This window comes from Silene latifolia, chromosome 3 (assembly GCF_048544455.1).
Source record: "Silene latifolia isolate original U9 population chromosome 3, ASM4854445v1, whole genome shotgun sequence".
Classification (NCBI taxonomy): Eukaryota; Viridiplantae; Streptophyta; class Magnoliopsida; order Caryophyllales; family Caryophyllaceae; genus Silene; species Silene latifolia.
Window position 1 is genome coordinate 23,487,647 of NC_133528.1, and position 14,085 is coordinate 23,501,731.

Sequence of the window (14,085 nt, forward strand, 5' to 3'; positions counted from 1 at the left end):
ACTAAAGTAATCTAACAAATTATTTAATTATAAACTATGTATAAACTGAAATAGAAATGTAGAGATATAAACTATAAGTAGAAATACCTTAAAAGTAGAGAACTTGAATGGAAGAACAATGTATAACCAAAAGCTTGAAATAACTTAGAACCAAATGTTTGAAGAACTACAAGATTAACTAATTTGTAAACTAATATGAAAACTATTGAGAGAAATATAATGCTTAAGGCTATTGTAAACTAAACTTGGACGTAAAAATTGGATGCCTAAAGCTTTGGAACACCTCTCCTATTTATAGGATAGGAGGGCATAACGTAAAAACCAAGAGGCATGCAACCCCGATCGGGGCCACCCCACCCCGATCGGGGTCGTGTGTTTCCAGCTCCTTTGCCTTAATTCTCCTCTTAATTGCTTGGAGAATCCTATGTTGGTGATTAATTGTGCGATTAATCACCCGGTTAAGACCTTAATTCTTGGCATCCTAGGTAGCTTGGAATCCTATCTTTTCCACCTTAACTTGGACTTGAAGTTGGGCTTGACTTTGGTTTGTTGACAACAATTGTATTGCACACATTGGTCCATCAACGTCTTCATGAAAAACCCATGCAAACATTCTATGATAGCCCAATATTTGGTCTTGCTTAGCCATTGCACTCTAGTAGCTCATCTTGTAGTATTTTAGCTCCAAAAAGCATAAGTATCCTACAAAACATGTGGCGACAAACAAATGCACTAGAATAACAAATATTAGCTCAAAACACTATGATAAGTGCTAAATGACAAATAAAATGGAGCTAATATAGGGGATGAAAGTATATAAAATATGCACGTATCAAACTCCCCCAAGCTAAACCCTTGCTTGTCCCCAAGCAAGAAACCAAATCCCATCAATTGCAATATCCCAATGAGCTATGCATAACGATTTAAAAACCCGAAACAACATGGGCAAGGAATAAAGCAAAGCATGGTTGATATTTACACGACGGCGTAGCATAGAAAACTTTGAATGAACCTTTAAGCTCTTGCATGATCTTTTGACTTATGGACTCTCACGGGACACTCAAACTCTTTTATATGTGAAAGGACAACTTTGTGAATAAACACTCGACTATCCTCGACCTATAATAATGTGCCCGCAATCTAATATGGTAAACATGTCAAAACTAGCAAGCCAAAACAATCAAATGCAAGCATGATAAAGAAGCCAAATGGGTAGAAAGAAGGCAATAAACATGGGTAAGAAGGGGGAACAAATAAATTATGGTAATGTGGAGCTAAGTCAAACTAGTAACTACCAAAATGTAAGGATGCTCAATCCCAATTCTAACCCAATTTTTTTTCAATTCAAACCAAAGAAATTTCTCCAAAATATGATGAATAATGCTTGAGAATTTCTCACATCAACTTCTTCTTCTCTTTTTTCTTTTTTCAATTCATACTTCTTTTTTCATTTCACTTTCATGCTTTTTTCTCTTCTTTTTTCAACTTTTTTCTCTTCTTTTTTCATTTCAATTCATCATCACTTTTTTTTCTTTTCTTTCTTGAGCATTAAGACCAAGCTCACATGATTTTCATAACTTTGAAACAAATCCCAATTGAGCACCCAAACAAGACCAAATAAGCTACTAGCTCAACAAGGTAGGAAAGTTATAATGTAGCTATGGAAAATTGTTTGTGAAAGGGGTCAAGAAGGCAATTATATTCATGGGAATGGCTCCAAAATGCTAAAACAAATGAATGCATGCTTACCAAGAAATGACATGAAGACCATACTTGTGCGTTTTGATGAAACACACATCATAAGGAGACATCTACACTCACCTAAGAGAGACCGGATATGGATGCATCGGTCAAAAGAGGCTCTACCTTACCATTTTGTAGCTTACCACAAGTCAAGATCAAGCCTATTCGGTTCATTCTCCATCTCCCACCTACTATGTCAAGACATCCCCATGTAGCTAATATCCCATCATTAAAGAATAAATCATTAACAACAAGCCATTATTAGGATAAGCAAAGAGGAAAGTAGGCAACAAGCAAGCACAAAGCAAAAAAATTTCTCTCAAAAATTTTCAAATTTCTACACTATATGCAACTATACTATATGCAAATGCACTCTTCCCCCAAGCTAAACGTCACATTGTCCTCAATGTGCCAACTATCCAAATCACCCAATCAAACCATAAAAATGGCTCAAGGCACAAAACAAGAAGGACTAGAGGTTATGTTTAATGGGATGCAAGATCTAGACTAAAATGCAAAGCAATGAAAGACTTACTCGATTTGATAATCTCCCCCAAGCTAGCATGAATTCTGGGGGAAGTAGATGTTTCGTTGTGATCTTTAGTGAAGAAAGGTGAAGAAACGAGAGAGAAAAGAGGAAATGAGTACCGTCGGGTATGCTTGAATGATAGAAAGAAATCTATCTTTTTTTTTACCCGTATAAAGCAAAGGCCATGAAGCCACAGAACCACGATCCCGATCGGGGCCACCAACCCCGATCGAGGTTGACCTCCTCTTCAGGTTTTGCCTCTTTTCCGCGTTGATGTAATTTCCTTCTCTTTTTCGAAAACCACGTCCCCGAACGGGGTTGTTGCATGGGGAAGCATGCCATATTCACTTCTAAACCTCATTTCTTCATTTTCACCTAAAAATCACAAAAAGAAACGTCGTCAAGTCGAACATTTAATTACTAATCTACGAAAAACAATAAATTGCAGAAAATTAAAAACAAAAATAAATAAAAGCAATAAAAAGCTTGGGTTGCCTCCCAAGAAGCGCTGGTTTAACGTCCCGCACGACGTAAGAAGCTAATTGATTCAAGTTTTGTTCTTGAGCTTGCCACCAACCAAACTCCATATCATAGCTCCTTTAGCATTCCGCAACCATTTGAAATTTTTCAAATAAAATTTCCCTTTCTTATTTTTTCCACTTTTAGCAAAAGCGTCCTTAGCATCATCACCTACAAAGCAAACAACACCCATATCGTCCTCCAACGGATCCGTTAGTGAGGATCCAAACGTAGTAGAGGCATAAGAAGAGTCTACAGTGCTAAGTAAATAACAAGACTCTTGTAACATTGGGCTTCTAATGGTATTGTTTTTGCTAAAGGAAACCCGGTCATCACCTACTTCCAATGTCAACCTCCCATTTTTCACATCAATTAGCGCACCCGCGGTGCGTAAAAATGGCCTACCCAATATAATTGGGGTTTGTGAGTCCTCGGCCATATCGAGTATGAGGAAGTCAACGGGTATGAAAAACTTGCCAACTTTGACGGGTACATCTTCTAAGACACCTAAGTGTCGCTTTAAAGAACGGTCCGCCATTTGCAATGTTGTACTTGTGCATTTTAAAGCACCCATGTTAAGTTTTTCATAAAGAGAGTAAGGCATGACACTCACACTAGCACCTAGGTCGCAAAGGGCCTTATCAATGGTATATGTGCCTATAGTGCAAGGAATAGAATAGCTACCGGGGTCCTTAAGTTTTGGGAGAGACTTGTTTTGTAAGAGTGCACTACACTCTTCGGTGAAAGCAATGGTCTCAACCTCATTGAAGGATCGCTTCTTTGAGAGGATTTCCTTCATAAACTTTGCATAAGAAGGGACTTGGGTAATCAATTCCATAAACGGGACGGTGACTTGCAAATTCTTACAAACTTCCAAAAATTTAGCAAACTTACCTTCCTCCTTGTGCTTTGCTAGAAGATGGGGAAATGGTACTTGAACAACTTCCTTGGGAGGAGCGTCCTCCACATCTTTCACTATCTCTTTCTCATTCTCCTTGGGAGCATCTACTTTCTTTGAAATGACATCACTCTCCTTAGCATTAGGAGAGATTTCTTCAACAACCACCTCATCACTTTCTTTTGGCATAGGAGACCCAACATCTTTGGTATCAAGCTTGCTCTTCCTCTTTAGCATCAACAATCGATGAGGAAATGGCACATGATCTTTAACAATAGGCTCTTCATTAGCCTTCTTTTTGTCATTTCCCCCAAGCTTAGCCTTTTTAACAACAACCTCTTTATCCAAAGTCATGGATGGCCCATCATAGCTTGAACCACTTCTCAAGGAAATAGAATTCACGGTTTCATGTGGTTGCTCACCTTGGGGAGGTAGTTGACCATTCTTACTTTGAGAGCTAGAAGCGGCTAATTGAGCCACTTGTTGTTCCAACATCTTGACCGCGGCACTATGAGCTTGATCATTTTTTTTGAATTTGAGCCAACAAGTCCCTTTGCATTTGGATTATCATTCCCTCAAGCTTACCAACTCCTTGATTGTTTTGTTGGCCATTTTGTGGTGGATTTTGTTGGTAATTGTTTTGTGGGGGCCTTTGTTGATTTTGATAACCCGGTGGAGGGATATAATTTTGTTGTTGGGGAACATAGGCATTTTGTTGTGGTGGGGGTTGAGGGTTAAGCACATTGTTGCTATTGTAAGACAAGTTTGGATGAAATTTTGAATTCGGGTTATATGTGTTGGAAAATGTACCCGATGGATATGAACTTTGTCTTAGAGCTTGAAAAGCATTTACCTCTTCCATAGGAGCTCGACAATGAGCGGCATAATGACCCGCACCTCCACATCCATCACAAACGATGATTTGGCTTGTTGAAGACACAACATTGAGTTGTTGAATGGAATCCTTAGCATCTCTCTCCGCCAATTGTTGTTGGAGCAAGGCAATTTGAGCTAGCAAAACGGAGTTGTTAGAGGATTCTTCTTTACCTTTGGGTGGCACAACTCGGGAATTGACATATTGGGCATCATGAATCGCCATAGATTCGATCGTGGAATGAGCAAGATCGGTGTCAATTTCATCAAACCGCCCATTGTTGGCGGAATCAAGAATCCTTCGGGACTCGGCGCAACATCCATTGTAGAATGTTATTGCTAGAAACCAATCATCTAGCCCATGATGTGGGCATTGCCTTTGAAGCTCTTTGTACCTCTCCCAAGCTTCGTATAAGCTCTCAAGAGCTTGTTGACGGAATTCGGTGATTTGGCTCCTCAAAGTTTGAGTTTTCTCCGGTGGAAAAAACTTTTGATAAAAAGCAAGAGCCAATGTCTCCCAATTGGTGATTCCCAAGGTGGTGCGGTCAAGGCTATTGATCCAAAGCTTGGCCTTGTCCTTCAAAGAGAAAAGGAAAAGTATTTCCCTTATTTGGGCTTGGGTGACGCCCGTTTGACGGATCATGGAGCAATAGTCACAAAAGTTTTGCACATGCAAATTGGGATCCTCCAAAGGACTTCCTCCAAATTGCTTTCTCTCCACAAGGCTAATGAAAGCCGGCTTGATCTCGAAGTCCGGCGGGGTGATTTGAGTGGTTGTGATTCCGGCCGAAAGCATGGCCGCGATGGGCTTTGAGTGATCGGAAAGTCTCACCATCTTTTTGGTAGTAGATGGTGATGGTGGCGGAGATGATAAATAAGAAACCTCCTCCTCTTCAAGAACCTCTAGATCGTCTAAGTAAGACTTTCTAACACTTTCAACTTGTACGGGAGAAGTGGCTTCTTTCACTTCCTTCCAAAATCGTCGTCTTTTCCTAAAGGTTTTCTCGGGCTCGGAATCCGGTGAAAGCAATTCTCCACTACGAGAGGACCTGGGCATAAGACAACAATTTCTAGAGAAGTGATAAGTAACGGTCTCAAGGAACAAGTGTTCCCCAAGACAAAGATAAACAAGATAAAAATCGACAATTCAAAAAGCAATAAAACCGTTTCCCCGGCAACGGCGCCAAAATTTGATAGGCTTATCGCGTACCTATGCAAAGATAAAATTCCCTAAACACAAATTAATGTAGTAATAGGGGTCGAACCACAAGGAAACGGGAATTACGTCGTGAATTGCTATGGGTAGATTCTTATCAAGGTCGATTTCGATTTGGGTTGGTTTGATTGTTTGGTGATTAATAACAATAATGATGTAAATTATATGATAAAAGAGAGTCTAAGGGGTTCGGGTCACACATGCAAAAAGGTAAACATATGATCATGATAAACTTGGTTTATGCATGGCTCCCCTAGCCCTTAGACTAGGAAATTTAGCTACTCATACTAAAATGTAAATTGTAAACTAAATTAAGAAAAATGGTGAACATAATTGTATGATTTATATAAACTAATTGATTTAACATGTGGAAGAATTAAACTAAAGTAATCTAACAAATTATTTAATTATAAACTATGTATAAACTGAAATAGAAATGTAGAGATATAAACTATAAGTAGAAATACCTTAAAAGTAGAGAACTTGTATGGAAGAACAATGTATAACCAAAAGCTTGAAATAACTTACAACCAAATGTTTGAAGAACTACAAGATTAACTAATTTGTAAACTAATATGAAAACTATTGAGAGAAATATAATGCTTAAGGCTATTGTAAACTAAACTTGGACGTAAAAATTGGATGCCTAAAGCTTTGGAACACCTCTCCTATTTATAGGAGATGAGGGCATAACGTAAAAACCAAGAGGCATGCAACCCCGATCGGGGCCACCCCACCCCGATCGGGGTCGTGTGTTTCCAGCTCCTTTGCCTTAATTCTCCTCTTAATTGCTTGGATAATCTTATGTTGGTGATTAATTGTGCGATTAATCACCCGGTTAAGACCTTAATTTTTGGCATCCTAGGTAGCTTGGAATCCTATCTTTTCCACCTTGACTTGGACTTGAAGTTGGGCTTGACTTTGGTTTGTTGACAACAATTGTATTGCACACGTTAGTCCATCAACTTCTTCATGAAAAACCCATGCAAACACTCCATGATAGCCCAATATTTGGTCTTGCTTAGCCATTGCACTCTAGTAGCTCATCTTGTAGTATTTTAGCTCCAAAAAGCATAAGTATCCTACAAAACATGTAGAGACAAACAAATGCACTAGAATAACAAATATTAGCTCAAAACACTATGATAAGTGCTAAATGACAAATAAAATGGAGCTAATATAGGGGATGAAAGTATATAAAATATGCACGTATCAGCTATGATTGTCTTATTATAAGGAGACGGTCTTTCGTGACAAGCAAAGTTAAACTTTAATTCATCCTCGACCTTGGATCTTAGTGCATTTTGATAACTATCAAAGAATTTGAACAGAGTAGTTTCAACATTGACGTATGTCTTGAAAAATCGATTCGTTTGTTCACTTCTTTGCGTAGATGACACACCTGAACAAAAGATGTCCCTCCAATACAATGGCACCCACGAATGCCATTTTTCAAAAGAGTCTATGATCCAACCATTTTTGTCAATACCATATTTAGTGACAAAATTATGCCATGCCTCCTCAAAGTCATCGCTATCTGCACTGTCGTCAATAGTTTTCCAAAGGTCAACAATAATTTCTTGATACCAGACACAACTTCCCAAGTTCTTTGTTGCGTTAACCATCATGTGCCAAAGACACAAACGGTGATGAGTATTAGTAAATACGTCCTTCACAGCCTTACCAATTCCCCTACATTGATCCGTGAGTATAACCGATGGAGCTCTACCCATACAGTCTAACCATCTCCTAAACACCCAAGTGAAGCTTTCCGCATCTTCATGTGAAACCAAAGCGGCAACAAGCACAACAGTACTATCGTGATGATTTACGCCAACAAATGGAGTAAAGGGCATTTTTTACCTATAATTAAAACATAAGTTAAAAGTAAATTAAACATAAATGATTGGCACATAAAGAGTAGTTGATTTGAAACGTCTTTTAATCATAGTGTATGTATGTATTTCCAGTTAACACAAAATGTAGCAAACTCTAATTGAGTAACATAAATACTCATTTCTAAAGCTACTGATTTCTAAAACATAAATACTCATTTCTAAAGCTACTGATTTCTAAAGCTAGTGATTTCGAAATAACCTAATCGATATGTTGTTTATAGTAGTGATTTCAAAAGAAGAAAACCCTAATTGATTAACATTAATTAATTAATAAAAAGGTCTTAAATAAATGACATAATTTGGTCACCTGTTAACACAAAAGGTAGCATCATAAGAAATTGCATCACCAAATGCCTTTAATTTGTCATCCTCTACAACGTCCGTCAGCCCAAAACACGTTTAGTAGCTTGCCTTCAAAATCCGTCTCGATGGCGTAGTAAAAATCTGGATCAACTTCCTTAAGTTTAATAAATCGTGCCTCCAAAGCCGCTGCATCTCCATTAATTCTACTACGTCTTCGTTCTTGATTAAGAAAATTCCGTATGTCACGCTGGTTGATGTGTAAATTTTCATGCCTATCCGCTTCTCTAACGAGAATTTGAAAGTTATTAGCAATAGAAATACCGGCAGCGTAGTTCAATAAGGCCCGTCTTTTAAAATATTCGTTAAACATCCGGTAACTAACCATGTGACGAGTATTTTCACGTTTTAATTCGTGATTGTGCTCCAACGAACACTGATCGATGACAATAAAATCGTTTTGTAACGATGCTTCTATGGCAAATTGGCATTTCTCAAAGTTTGCAATGTCTTTAAAGCCGTTTTGTTTGTTCGGACTGGACCCCCATGTGCAACATAATCTTATTCGCTTCATCATGTAGAAACGAGGTTAGTTCTTCCCCAGACAATTGCGCTTGACACCTCTTTGCTGGTACTTCTTCACTAGTTCAGTACACCTAACAAAAAGTTGAAAGGCGTTTTTATACGCATATAGGTACGAAAACGCAGCAAACTCGTCACCATTGATGAAAGACATTTCTCTGGTGGGAGTATTAACTTCTAAAGAATCGCCATTACCGCCCGTGTTTAACATCAAACCTCCATCGAGCGATAAACTCATGTTCATTAATGTGCACATCCCCTCCTGTGGCGGGTCCCACAGAGGGCGAATCAAGAGCATGAAGCCACTCCCGCAAGTGACTCCACTCAGCCAGGGACGCACCCCGAAGATCACAGACAGATAAACAGTAATCACAACACAAAACCAACAACCGTCTGAATCAATCAATAATACGAAATCACAACCGTCTGAATAAATCAACAATCACTAACTACAGCACAATCACCACACATTATGTAATTAATACTGAGTAGGGAAACCCTACCTGGAAAAGCAATCACCACAGACGGTCTAGCAGCTAATCAAAATCGTTCTTCAATGAAATCACCTCCTATCAAACATACAATCATACAATCACCATCTAATAAACACAATACTCCCAAAACCCCAATTTACCCAATTGGGGTTTCAACTAAAATCAACGGATCAACATAAAAACGGTACAAGGATCTTACCCATAATATGACGGTCTCAACGGTATAAAGAACTCAGGATTACGGTGACACAAGCCTTGGGATTTGATAGCAATATGAGAGAGGAGAACTACGTAACCTTGTTTTCTCTTTTGTGAAGTTTAGAAAAGTATAAAAGTGAAAAGAAACTGACAGATTAAGTTTATATATCTTTCTCACGTTGCTATCAAAACCCGTCAAAACAGCCCGTAAAAGTAACTTACTCGATCGAGTAAGTGACTTACTCGATCGAGTGACCCTTACTCGATCGAGTGTCACACATACTCGATTGAGTACCCTTCAGGCGGACTAATGTTTCGTATACAAACATACTTACTCGACAGAGTAAGCCCCACTCGATAGAGTACCCAAAGACATAGAAAACCGTAGTATTACCGTCTTCCCTCCTTAAAAGGAACTTCGTCCCCGAAGTTCAACCCATACTCAAAAACAAACATACTAACTCGATCAAGACACAGTAACGCAACTAAGAACTCAAAACAAAACTGCAACCTACAAAACATGAACTCGTAACACCAATTCCACCAACTACCGTCCACAAACGCTGCTAGCTCCGTAACATATCATCCACTAGAAAATCCAATATCAAGACACTCATAAACATCAAACGAAATGTTACACGTTTATTCCAAGCGGGACTAAAACAAACAAAAAAACTACTGTTCACAGGCGTGGTATTGTTTATCTGAAAAAAAATTTTAGTCCCAAACGGTCTTAAGACGTGTCAAAGTCAAGATGTTGGTTGAATTTCCGATTACGATTGAAATTCAAAGGTTAAACTCGAGCAAGGTAGGTCGAGGGTTGATCGGCTTTTGATAACACATATCATAGGTTCAAGAATCAGGACGATTCTTTTTGAAGAAAGGGCGGATGATACGAGTACGGATACGGCCCAAAGGAGATGATGCCACATGGTCCAAGGCAACCACATTTGAAGCTAATAAAATGATCATCTTTTATTTTCTTATTGCTAATAATGTATTCAATAAGCTTATAATTGCTTTTAGGCTTTTCATTTTACTCACTTTTATGATTTTAATTAGTGAAGGAGTGATGACAACTCTTCACTTACCTAGGAGTTTCGATTGTGGCTTATTATATAAGGCCATGAGTTTTTCAATAACAAGAATTCAGAAATATATGAAAAATTAAGAAAAGAAAACACTTATGTTTTTGTTGTTTTTGAGTATGTAGTTCACATACCAAAAAATCCGTTAGTTTTCGACGCGTTTCGAGTCTAACTCTATCGTAACTCAATAGGTCTTGAATTCGATCACCCATTACTCGTGTTATAGGTCTAGCACCAAGTAAATATCCCATTGACGCGAAACGTCGTCGACGTTTTTTTTTTTTAAAAAAAAAAGACACGTGCTACCCTTACTCTCCCTCTCTCTACTCTATTCTCTCCCAAACCCTCCCAAACAAACAACAAATTTAAAAAAAAAAAAAAAATAACATTTTGTTCATCTGATTCAATACCGAACAACGAAAAATCTACATCAAACGCTAATTAACTACTTAATTTATTTCTCGCCTTAATCGAATTAGTATGAATTGGATTTATAATCGAATTACCTTATGAATGTGAACTATTTTGAATGGTATTAGCTCACAAAAACTATCCTACAACCAGTTGTATAGTAGCATTATACAACTGCCATAAAGTTGTTGTGTAAACAACTCAACAAGGATCAAAGAACCTCTCTCTAAAAACCTAGAGAGATGAGAAATCCCGAAAAAAAGAAAAAAAGAAAAAAAGAAACAAAGAAAAATTAAATCATCTACGGTTGAAAGCAGATGAACAATCAATAAAAGAAAAAAGAAAAAGAGATTCCTCCTTTTCTATACCCCTTAATTTCTTAAGAACTTTTCAGATCCATACTCCTATGGCTCTTTGGAGTTTGCCTCAGAGAGACGGTGATAACGGCTTGATGTTTTCCGATGCCTCTGTAGTTTTTGTTGCAAAATCTTTGTTCATGGTTGAAGAAGAGGCGAGAAACCGCTTCTGGAAGACAAACTTGTCTTTGTGTTTGGACTCTAGATCTTCAAATAGGTCACCTCGTCTGAAGTAAGTTATCATTTTCCTATTGAACTGTCCGATTTTGAGGGTTTTATTTCATTGGAATCTGTCTTTTGGCCTAATTCCTCAGTTTCGTTTTTTGTGGACATTGATTTGCTCTCCAACTTAGAACCGGAGAGCTATTATCAGTATTTTGTCTACAATAAAGAAACTTTGGCTTTAGGTCCCCCCAAAGCCAAAAGTTCTCTTGTCAGTATGTGTTCAAATAAGAATGTTTATTTTAGCCTTGACACCAAGATGTCACTTTTTAATGCTTCTATGGAACTTATGTTGCCTCCTGTGTTTGGCATATTTGTAATATGTAGCTATACTCAAGTTTTCAAGGAGAATATGTTATTTTGTGTTGAGAATGATATTGGTCTCTTTAATAATCTTATGTACTGCTGGCCTTTTGTAGAAAGCTTTACGATTTCTGATGAATTCTGTGCCCATCAAGTTATATTTGCTTGCTGGTTTAGATTTTGCCATCTTACATTGAGCAGGGTAATTTCCGAGTTCTCTGATAAGAAGAATCTTTTCGGTGACCATCATTTTAGTTCCGAGGGTGTTAACATATACATGTTTGACACTCAATTTTACCTCTTTGTGCCTGTTGTAGAGTTTAGTGTCATCTTTGATGATTTCTATATTTCTCAATTCGCTTTTACTTCAAGACGGTTTCTTGAGACTTTGATCAGTGTGGATAATCATTTCTTTTTTGATGATTTTTCAGTGGTTTGTCTTGTTGTTCCAAATCAGAATTTCTTAATTCAGCTGTTGGATCCTTTTATAGCTTTTGTTATAGCAATTCGTAGGAGCTTCACTTGTTGTTGTTCTTTCTTGCAGTATGGTAATAGATTTCCAAGTGATATGTTTCGCTTTGATTATCTTCATTATTGTTGGCCTTTTCTAGTAATCTTTACCAGTTTTCATGACGAGTCCTGTGACCATAACATGTGCCTAATTGTTGGTTTAGTTATTGCCCGCTTAAATTGAGCAGGGTATTGTCTCTTGGTATTGTGATTAGTGTGGATAATGAGTACCTTTATAATGATTTTTGTGTAGTGTGTATTGCTACATCAGCTACTATGATCATTAGTAAGTTTCTGGTTTATTTCCGGGCCTTTGCTAAAGCAATTGATTGGACCATATTTTGTTTGTCGATCAAATTGATTCTCATTAAGCCCCTTGAGCATCATTTTCTCTCAAAGTTTTTTCCATGAATATTGCCTTTTGGAATGTTAGGGGTACCAAAAGAAATAATTTTGCCGAAGAACTTAATTTCTTTTGCTCGTCAAATGGAATTAAAATCCTAGCAATATGTGACACTAAATCGAGTTCTAAGCCTGAACCTTTTCTTCTAGCTAACTTTGGGTTTAATGATTGCGATTATATTCCTAGCGCTGGATTATCGGGTGGTATTTGGTTATTTTGGAAAGAGTCTATTTCCATGACTTTTTCAATAAATGTAATTTTTAAATCGAAAAGATTCATTACTTGTGAAGTGTGCGACTTAACGAAGAATCTTGTTTTTTGCCTTATTTTTGTTTATGCTCCGGCTCAACCATCTGAAAAGTCGGAATTTTGGAATGAATTGCAGAGTTTTATCCTTAATCTTGACTTGCCTTTTTTATTACTAGGAGATCTTAACGAGATTAAGAGCCCTAGTGAAAAAGAGGGAGGTGCAACGGTAACGAATGCACGTTGTGTGAGATTAACTAAGTTTTTAAGTAATACAAATTGTATAGATCTCCCTTTTTCCGGTAATTTTTTTACTTGGAGAAAAAAGAAAACTGGTCCTGAAAATGTCTTTGAAATTCTTGATAGAGCTTTAGCCTCTTCTGGTTGGATTAGTTGTTATCCAAACATGCAGTTTGTGCATCATGCTTTTACTAGCTCCGATCATTGTCCTATCTCTGTGAATTTTCAGGACCAAATTCATAAGAAAGCCCCTCCTTTTCGTTTTGAACTCATGTGGACTCTCCGAAATGATTTCAGTAAAATGGTCAAAAGTTGTTGGCAATATCAGTTTCGAGGATCGTATATGTTTTGCCTTTCTCAAAAATGCAAATTTTTAAAACAAAAGGCTAAGAAGTGGAATCAGTCTACATTTGGTAATATTTTTAGACAACTTTCAATTGCTGAAAAAAATTAGAAAATATTCAAAAACAACTAGGCACTTCTCATAATACCATTTTAGAAAACGCGCAAGTGAGATGGCTGAAAAAGCGTGATGCGCTTCTTGACTATAAACATGTCTATTGGCAACAAAAATCTCGTATAACCAAAGCAAATTTTGGAGATAACAATACCAAGTTTTTTCAAAGTTATGCCACGATTAGACGTAGTAGAAATGGTATTAAGCAGTTTATTAATAAGAATGGTGCTTGTATTACAGATCAAGAACTTATTAAACAAGAAATTTCTGACGAGTTTAAACTTAGGTTTACAAAAAATCAACTTTGTAATTTTGACAAGAGTGAGGATTTTAAGTCTATTAGTGGCTTAATTACAGATGAAGACAACAGATTTCTTACAGCTAATATTAGTTGGGAAGAGGTTAAACAAACTGTGTTTAGTTTAGCCGGAGATAAATGCCCAGGTCCCAATGGATTTCCTGCAGAGTTTTTTCAAAAATACTGGGATATTGTAGGAAATTCTGTCACCAAAGCAGTTTTAGCATTTTTTCAATCTGAGAAATTACTAAAAGAAATGAATCATACTTTCATAGCATTGATTCCTAAAATTGAAAATCCT

The 14,085-nt window shown here is 37.3% G+C and overlaps 1 non-coding gene across 1 annotated transcript; it reads left to right on the plus strand.

Moving 5' to 3' along the window:
* Window positions 1-4,918: 4,918 nt before the first annotated feature.
* On the plus strand, window positions 4,919-5,025 carry LOC141650029 (small nucleolar RNA R71). Its single transcript, XR_012546093.1, has one exon. It is a non-coding gene; the product is annotated as a small nucleolar RNA R71 (small nucleolar RNA).
* Window positions 5,026-14,085: the final 9,060 nt, after the last annotated feature.